We start from the raw sequence: 8,700 nt of genomic DNA, 5'->3' as shown, positions 1-8,700 counted from the left end.
TAGCTGTTGTGGAAATTTTAACTTCTGCAGTTTGTGTCTGGGATATTAACCATGGCTTCATAGAGTTCTTTCAGGACATTTTTTTGTGTGTTTAGTTGTGCACAAAAATAGGCAAGATGCTGAAAAGCTTACAGATTGCTTCATAAAACAGCTTCCCTTCTTCTGCTCTTGCCACACAAGCACAATGCTTAAGGCAACATGAAACAGTAAGGCTGCAAAAGACTCTTTTTCATCAAGTGGATTAGCAATTGGGTCCAAGCAATAAGCATGAGGATGTGTCTGAATAAAAAAAAGATGGATTGTTTCTTACAGACATGGTGCAGACCCGAACAGGGACCCGAAGGTTTCAGAACTACTACTTTAGTGTCCAACTACTATTTATAGAGATTGCTGGTTTCTTTTTATATTGACATTTGGCAGTGTAAAAAAAAACAAGCCAAACAACCAGAAATAATTAAACTAGAACATGACATAAATTTGTTTAATACATTTCACTCATATTCAGTCTGAACTTGCCAATGGAAAAGTTCGCATGAGTTACTTATCCATTCTGCATAAGGTCACTAAATTAAAACCATTTTCTTACTTCACGTTTTGTCATTTCACTCTGAAGGTAAAGCCTCAGCCTTAAACAACTTTCAGATCAGATCAAAGCCCAAGCCTCAATATTACTGATCTTTTTACATTCATCTATGAATTCTACCCCTAAAGCATATGATTTCTGTGCCACTTACACAGCCAATCTACAAGGAATGGAAGTATGGAAGTCTGTAGTTACAGATTATAATTTCCCAGAAGACTAAGAAGCTGTATGTAAAGCTCCTAACTGCAGCTAGCAACTAACTCAGGAAGATATTCAACCAACTAACTTTTCAGAGCTTAGACCCTCAGAAATATCTTCAGAATTTTTGTGACATAAAGGTCATTTACTCATATTTACTCATATTGATCAACAGTGGAGACAAAATCATACATTTCCATAGATAGCAATAGGCCCAGTTCTTTCTCAAATGTTCCATTTATATATTATATAATGAACCTACAGCTTGATATGAAGGTATAAAATAATGATTTTCATTTAAGTGTTTTTCTCAATAAACAGGACATCTTTCAAGTCATCTTTGAAATTCCTTATAACGACTTTTTCTAGACATTGTACAAGTTATCTAACAACAGCTGTTATTAAAATAAAAAAAAAATACTTCTCTAATGTCCTAATGACATCTATGGGAGGCCAGTTTACAGGGATAAAGATTTATTTAACAGGCACCTAATTTAACACAATTTAACTAGTTCCTGTGATCCATACTAAGTATGATTGTCAGAATGAAGCAGTCCATTCAGCCTTTCTTTATTTCAAAGTTATTTTGAGAGTAGTAATAACTTTCTCGTTATTTTTGAAGGTGTCTTATTTACTAATGATATTCTTTTTCTAAGCAGTAAACAATAAACATATGTCAGTCTGAGAGGCTTTCTGGTCTGACGTCCTGAAACCTTGAAGTAAACTCCCTGGGGAAGTCAAGGTGACCCTTCAAGGTAGTATATTTGAGTATCAGGCATAATCTTTCTGCAGGCCAAATTAAGATATTTATGTAAAAACACACCTGTTTTGATAACAGAAGCCATGTAGTTTGTCAGACCACAACATCTAGCAGCAGGCTTGAGATGTTTGATCCTGTTGCTTTCAGCCCTACCACCCTAGGAAAAAAAAAGAAAACAAATATAAAAGAACGGAACTCACCATCAGCAAAACAAACAAACACCTTTCACAAAGCAAGGCTGTTAACAGAGCTGCCAAACTGCATAGATGTAAAACCTTCCATTTTTGCACTGGAAACAGAGGTAAAAATATTCTCCTTACTATCCTGGTAAAAGATGAAAAGCTTTTGAGTTTGGGGAGGAATTTGGCAGAGGGGGGATCTGTTTGTTTTCTAAAACCAGTTTAACCAATTCTTGGCTGTAAGAATATGCAAGTCTCCTGGAGACTGATTCTCCCCCAAAGTATTCTTGAGTCAACAAACCACTGAAACACCTGCTAAAGTGTTTCTCCTATTCAAAACAGCATATGCTTAAGTGCTATCCAGAGAAAGAGCTTACTAAACTGAAGCCCCAAATAACTACGACTGGCTGTAGTTTCTTATGTGAAGTTGACATATGTATATGGACTGCAGTGACATTCCAGACAGATAAAACAAAATGCTTATACATGGTACTAATTTAATGCTGCCATATCAAAATTGTCAGCACCCAAAGGCTTTGTGTATTCACAATAGCATTCTTGTCTCTTTCAATACACTATGGCCAAAATGAAATATTAACATTACAACTTACTAGATGTTTTGTTACTTTAGATACCAAAATGTCCTTTAACATTGTCTCCTGGTTATTATATTTAAACCATTTGAAACATGTGCTTAGTTCATGATCTAACAGTATATGCTCCAAAAGTCCTCTTACAGGATTAAAATATCCTGGCAGCACCTATTGAAGTTTTGTTAATAAAGAGCAATTTACCTCTAGCAATTATTCCTGGCCCTCCCATACACACACTTACCCTTCAAGGTCAAGTATTCCTCATCAACCTCTCGAAACACACACACACAAATAAGTTAGAGAACTGTAATTGTAATTGTAATTGAAATATTTGCTTTGAAAGTATGAGTAAAAAAATGTAAAAAGTGAAGAATCAGAAGGCTTTTTGCTTTTTTAATAAGAGGCAATTTGCCTGAAAAGATTGAGAAATGCTGCATTAAACATCCCATGCTACAGTTAAAACATGGACTCCCATTTCTTTCACTAGGGTTCTGTGATCCTTGTAACTAAGACGTGGAAAGAACAGAGATAAATGCATTTCATGAGATCAAGATTATGTAAGATTGCAAGCCAAAGAAGACAAATATTTGTTTGTTTCTTCCTTGAGATTTTTGGTTATCTGAAAGGGTCGACTTTTTTAAAGTCAATAATGGCCACAAACTAAAGTTATAAGAAAAACTGATACTATAGCAGGAAAGCTGCTCTTCAAACTAATAATTCATTCATTAGCTATAACTTTATAAAAGCTATAGCCTATAAGTTTTATATATAATTATATGATTATTGCCTCAGTAAATTAAAAGCCCTCAACTAGCAATTTGCAATAAAGAGAATGGACAGCTTTCACTGAACTCTTTCACTTTGAATTGTTCAAGTTTGAGAAGTCCAATGGAACTAATGAGCTAGAAAAGTGACAAAGGCCACAGGAGATCCTGCAAAAAGCATGACACAAGAACCTGGTGTTACACAACCTTTACTACTATGCAGTATCGGAGTAGAGCTTCTGAAACAGAAATACACGTTAGAAAATGCTGTTTAGCTTTTTAAAAATACCTGCCATATATGTCTTTCATATTTTTTATTCTTATTTTGTTTATTCTAATAGCTATTCTTTAGTATAAAGCTATGCATGTGGGACATTAATAAGATAATATTCCAGAGAGCTGTGAAAGCTGCATAATGCCATAATGCTCAAATACAGCAGCAATTGTAGTAGGTTTTTCACAAGTAGAAGAAGGTAAATTCATTCAAGAGTGCATATTATTCTGGTGTTAGTTTTCAGAGGTGTGACTAGAATTAGTACCCCTGTGTCAGAGGACACCCAAGAAATAAAGGAAGACATGATTTTGCCCTACTAAATAACAAGTATGCTGTGGCAACTATTTGCTATAGACTGAAGATGCCCCTACAGAGACTCAGAAAAAGTGTAAATGATAAGATGCTGTCAATCACTCCAAAGATTTCTAGGCTGTGTGACAAACTATATAAATGATTCAGAGGATAAAATGTCCTAAGGATGTATGTTTTCAGTTTAAAGAATTATCATTTCACTGGAAAAAGGATGAAAATGTTTTAGTCACTTTCTTTCAAGGAAAAGTGTCATGAGAGGTTTCTTTTTAAGTTATAAAGGAAAATGTCAAACAAATATCTCACAAAAACCCCTTCAAGAATGATCTAACTGGTCCAGTAGTTACTCGTTTCTTCAAAAAACATGTACAGCAAAACAGTACTCACATATACGTCCTGATGACTGTTAAAATGAATTATTCTATGCTAAAAAGCTATTCATACTGTTATTTCTTCTATAATCATATAACAGTATTAGAAATTGCTTAAATGTCTCAACAAATTAAAACATTCTCTAGTCCCAGTTGCAGAAGCAAATTGACAAAAAGAGGTCATAGATAATGAAAGATGCTTTACAATGTTTCAGGTCTATATATTCTCCTCCCAGTTCTAAGGAAAACAACCCTGCTTTTTCTCCTCAGCTCCTAGCATACAAGAAAAAGTAAGTACCAAGGAAGAAAATTTCATATCAGAGTAATTGTGTCTGATATGTCTGATTATTTTTTCCTTCTAGAATATAAAAAATATATCACCCATAGAACAAAACTGCAAAAAAAAAAAATTCATGAGATCCTAACATCCCATCTAAAGAGTTGAGACACTCAGATGTCATTTCAGAAAACTGATCAGCCATCTTGCTCTTGGACACCTGTACATGATAATACAGTTCAGTCTATTATTAACCTATAAATCCCTTTAATCAGCTTCCCTGATAAACACCACACCAGGAGGATTTTGCTGAAAAGCACAGAGTGACCTTAAAACAGAAGTGCATCAGCAGCTGACTAGATTAATCAACAGCTAACCAGCCCAACACCTGTTAGATTTTTGGGATCCACTGGCTACATATGTGTTTATCTTAACCCTGCTTTTTTTCCTGTTAGTTTCCAGGGATGACATCACACAGTGCTTAGGACAATTTTTCCAGCAGGGAGGGTGTTTGATGGCATAGATACTCTGAAATAAAGCAAAGGAACAATCACTGACACTGCCAGATGAAATGCTTGGCTAGTCTTCAGCATATCTGTCATATGAGGGGTTTTTCCACACCAGTAGTAAAATAAATGTGGATAGCATAAACTATAGACGTGAAATCCACATGGAATATAAATGAAATCCAGCTTTTAAAAGGAAACACTCTGTAGCTCACAAACTAGTGCTCTAAAACAGCAGAAATCAAATTACAAGGACTGACTAATCATTGTTAATGCTTAAAGTTTCCTGTAGAAGACTAGACACTCTCACCCTTAATTTTTTTAATTTAAATTGTTATTTAAAGTATTATTTACTATCACCCTATCATCCAGTAACCACAGTCTTACAATTCAAAGCTTAAAAATGATTGCTCAGTCCAAAGCAGTTTTGGTCAAAGTCATAAGCAACCTGAAGGGAGGTGCTGGATGTAAGTCAGGTTAAAAATTAGCATAACAGTGGAATTTGTATGTTATACAAGGTTGGCCCAGTGCTAAAGCAATTGCAAAAGGATTGAAAGTGTATCTCTGTCATGTGATGGAGTCCTATCAAAGCTGGTGCTAACTCGATCTAATTCATTCACATGACATACAACCAGGCACAGCTAAGGTCCTCAAACAATCTGGTAGTGGTAAAGTAAATTCCTGAAAGAGTACAGCCATGCGTAAGCAGAGAGATCTCTGTGCTATGCTCCACTGTGCTGTGTAGGCACACTCCTTAAACTTGACAAGCCCTCGGAATTAAAATGTCTTTCTTCTGTTCTTCATATTCAGTGGGGATGAAATTTAATTGCTCCTAAGTCAATGCAATATTCATCTTTAGAATTATCTATTAGCGGCCACTGCCACATAGATTATTTACCACCCATTTACAAAACAAAATTTAGTCAATACCAATCTGCTCTTTTATAATAAAAGAATCTCTGAATCCAACACCACAAAATCAGAAATAAGTTTTGCAGGTAGTCCTAGACTTGAATAGATCAAAGCTCTGTCAGATGCATCAGCACATGACAGTGATAAGTAAACTGCTGAAGACTGCAAATTTACATAGTCCTTCTGTTAAATGAGAATACATTTAAGTACTTCCATTTTTCAAAATTACTATCTTAGTTATACTGTAAGGGAAAGGATGATCTCTGAAGTTGACAGAACCTAACACATTTAAACTTTTTTGGGCAACAATGTTTGAAATATAAGCATACCAGAAATGCTGGAGGTTAATGCTGACAGGGACAAAAGTATAAAATCATAAATACTTACTTAAAGGAAAATTTTGCCTTCAAAAGTGAAAGCATAATCATTACGTGAACCTATTCCTAAATTTTAGTAATCTATTATTTACTACAGAAGGTATGAAGTTATATACTGTCATTGTATGCAGCTGCTACTCACAAAACAAAACACATTTTTTGTATGACTTAGCAAGCCAACCATCACATCCTATACCAATAAAATTTCTGTTTCATCTTCAGATGCAATACAAACCTCAATGTTGCAATAACATTGCAGATCATAGAAAGCCTGTATCTAAAGAGATGGATGGCAACTTCTTGCTTATGAACAGACTACAAAAAAAAACAATAAAAGCTACTAAATAAATACCATTCTTAATCACTAGTTGCAGCTGGGTTACTTGAAAGCAGGAGAAATTCCAAGATGACCTCTCAGTTACAAATAATGTCACGGGAGTAGATAATACCTCCATTGTATCTCTGAATACTTCCCATAGCTTGCAAACAGCGCTGCTTTCCCCTCAGGGAGAAAGCTAGAGAGTCATTTTATTACACTCTAGGAAATGCAAGAATATAAATAAATGTGAAGTTGGCTTACTGGAATCAGTGATTCTTCCTTATTCTAGGGTGGACCTTGGTTCTACAAATGATATAAAGGGAATAAATGTAAGTGAAGCTTACAAGCTTTAAAGTCTTGCTGTTTCCCCAGCTCCTCTGTTATCACCATGTAAACTCAGATTTACTGTGTCTGTTCAGAGTGATGATATAGCACTGTTAACAGTGTTTATGCTGGCTGTGTAGCTCATACCATTGGTAAGTTGACTAAAGATATTCTGAGGTACTTATTGATCTGAAAGTATTTTTGGCTGAATTTGGACCACATCTTCTCAGGTGTTACACTGGACTGGGAACTTCAGTGTTAGAAAGACACATTATCCATTCTAATTATTTTATTACACTTCATATGCATCACTAAACTTAGTGTTAATGAAGCTACTTTAATCAGTTCTGAAATGATCAGTTTTCAGATTTAAAGCTTCAAAAAGACCAGACTTGCTTCTAGTTGCCACAGATTTTAGTATTTCTTTGTAAATCTCATTTTCTCTTGGGCTTTTGAGCCTTACTTTTAGAGCATCACTGCTGGTCTTCAACCACATCGCACTCCTGACGTTTTCAACCATGTTTCATTTGCTGAAGACAACAATAAAATGGATCACTAGCTACCAATTACCTGCTACAAAACTGCTCTTTCAGACTGACACCTTGTGGAAAAGCAGGTGTACTTGGAAGAAAACAAAATATATGGACAATCGTGAAACTGTACAAGCTTGTTACATTAGACACCTGCAGCACACATACGTAAAGATGCTTTCTCCGACACACTGTGCTCATGGGATACTGACTTTTATTATACTAATGGAAATTGAAATAATATAGGGAAGAGGGAGTGCTGTAGCTGGTACTTATCACTTCAGCTACTTATTACTTCCATCACACGGTCATAGTGTTAAGAGATACGGCTGTCAATTCCAGCTAATGTAAATGTTTAAATAACCAGTCAGTTCTTTCTTCAACTCCAGATGCCCCATAGTCTCTACAATAGGAACATACAACATATATATATTTTTAGAGATCCTAAAAATGAAAATAACTGAACTAGGTTAAAACTTGATCTGTATAAGTTAATACATGCTAAGCTAATACATGGCATTATATACTAACCAGAAGTCTTCATTACAAAATGTTGAAGTTACTAAATACAATCAGAGCATTTATTTGTAAAACCATTTATAGAAAACAATGAATTGAAAAAGTAAAGTCAAAATCATTTTCACATTTCCATAGAAACTAGTCATTAAAATGTTGTTTTGGTGCTTAAGGACTACACTGATGAGAGCTAAGGAGAGAGTTACCCCACCTCTAAAAAATCCTGTGCTAATTAATTCTTTACACATAAAAAGCTATTTTATATTGTATGATTTACAGTGTTATTAGAAAAGAGATTGTGTTCAGCCTAGTTTTGCACTAGCATGGGTTTAGATACTAAAAGCAATTAGCAAAAAGCACTGGGACTCACCGGCTAACACAAAGGTTTAGTGCTTCAGAGATTAAGATTCCGTTTTTTTCTCTTTCATTGACTCCTTTTGAGATGCTGAAACTAAATTAATAACCTTTCAAACTTTCCATGCAGCTACATTTCTTGAAAACTTACATGCTGATTATATGTAAAAATATAACAATTATATATATATATGTAAAAATATAACAATTAAACAGACTCTTTGTTCTTATTTTCTTACTTTTAAGTTCAAATTTTGATTCTCTTAATTTTAATGTACTCTTCTGTTGGCATTGACTTTAATGGGACTTTAACTGGAGAATTTTTATCATATTATGCACTGTAGGCTTTCAAAATACATAAAAGTCCTTTTGAAGCTGACAGCTTACCAAAGCATATTTATCTGCAGTGGTAGAAACCTATATTTTTGAGATGTAAGATCAAGGACTACTCATTGTCCTTGTATTTGTTTGACTTATCATTACAGAGACATTACTTTTCTCTACAGCCATTCTTACTCCAGAATAATTACAGTTTAAATCCTATTACAGGGGTG

General features: G+C 34.6%; 1 long non-coding RNA gene across 1 annotated transcript in view; it reads right to left on the bottom strand.

The window, feature by feature from the left end:
- Window positions 1-225: 225 nt before the first annotated feature.
- The window catches only part of LOC112970153, a 62,880-nt gene continuing 54,405 nt past the window's right edge, over window positions 226-8,700 (bottom strand). Inside the window, exon 3 of the long non-coding RNA XR_003254906.1 lies at window positions 226-1,698. This is a non-coding gene — a long non-coding RNA (uncharacterized LOC112970153). The remainder of the gene's footprint in view (window positions 1,699-8,700) is intronic.

This window comes from Apteryx rowi, unplaced genomic scaffold, assembly GCF_003343035.1.
Source record: "Apteryx rowi isolate R43461 unplaced genomic scaffold, aptRow1 scaffold_381, whole genome shotgun sequence".
In the NCBI taxonomy this organism is placed as follows: domain Eukaryota; kingdom Metazoa; phylum Chordata; class Aves; order Apterygiformes; family Apterygidae; genus Apteryx; species Apteryx rowi.
Note: the sequence above shows the minus strand (reverse complement) of the source record. Positions and strands in the feature narration are given on the sequence as shown.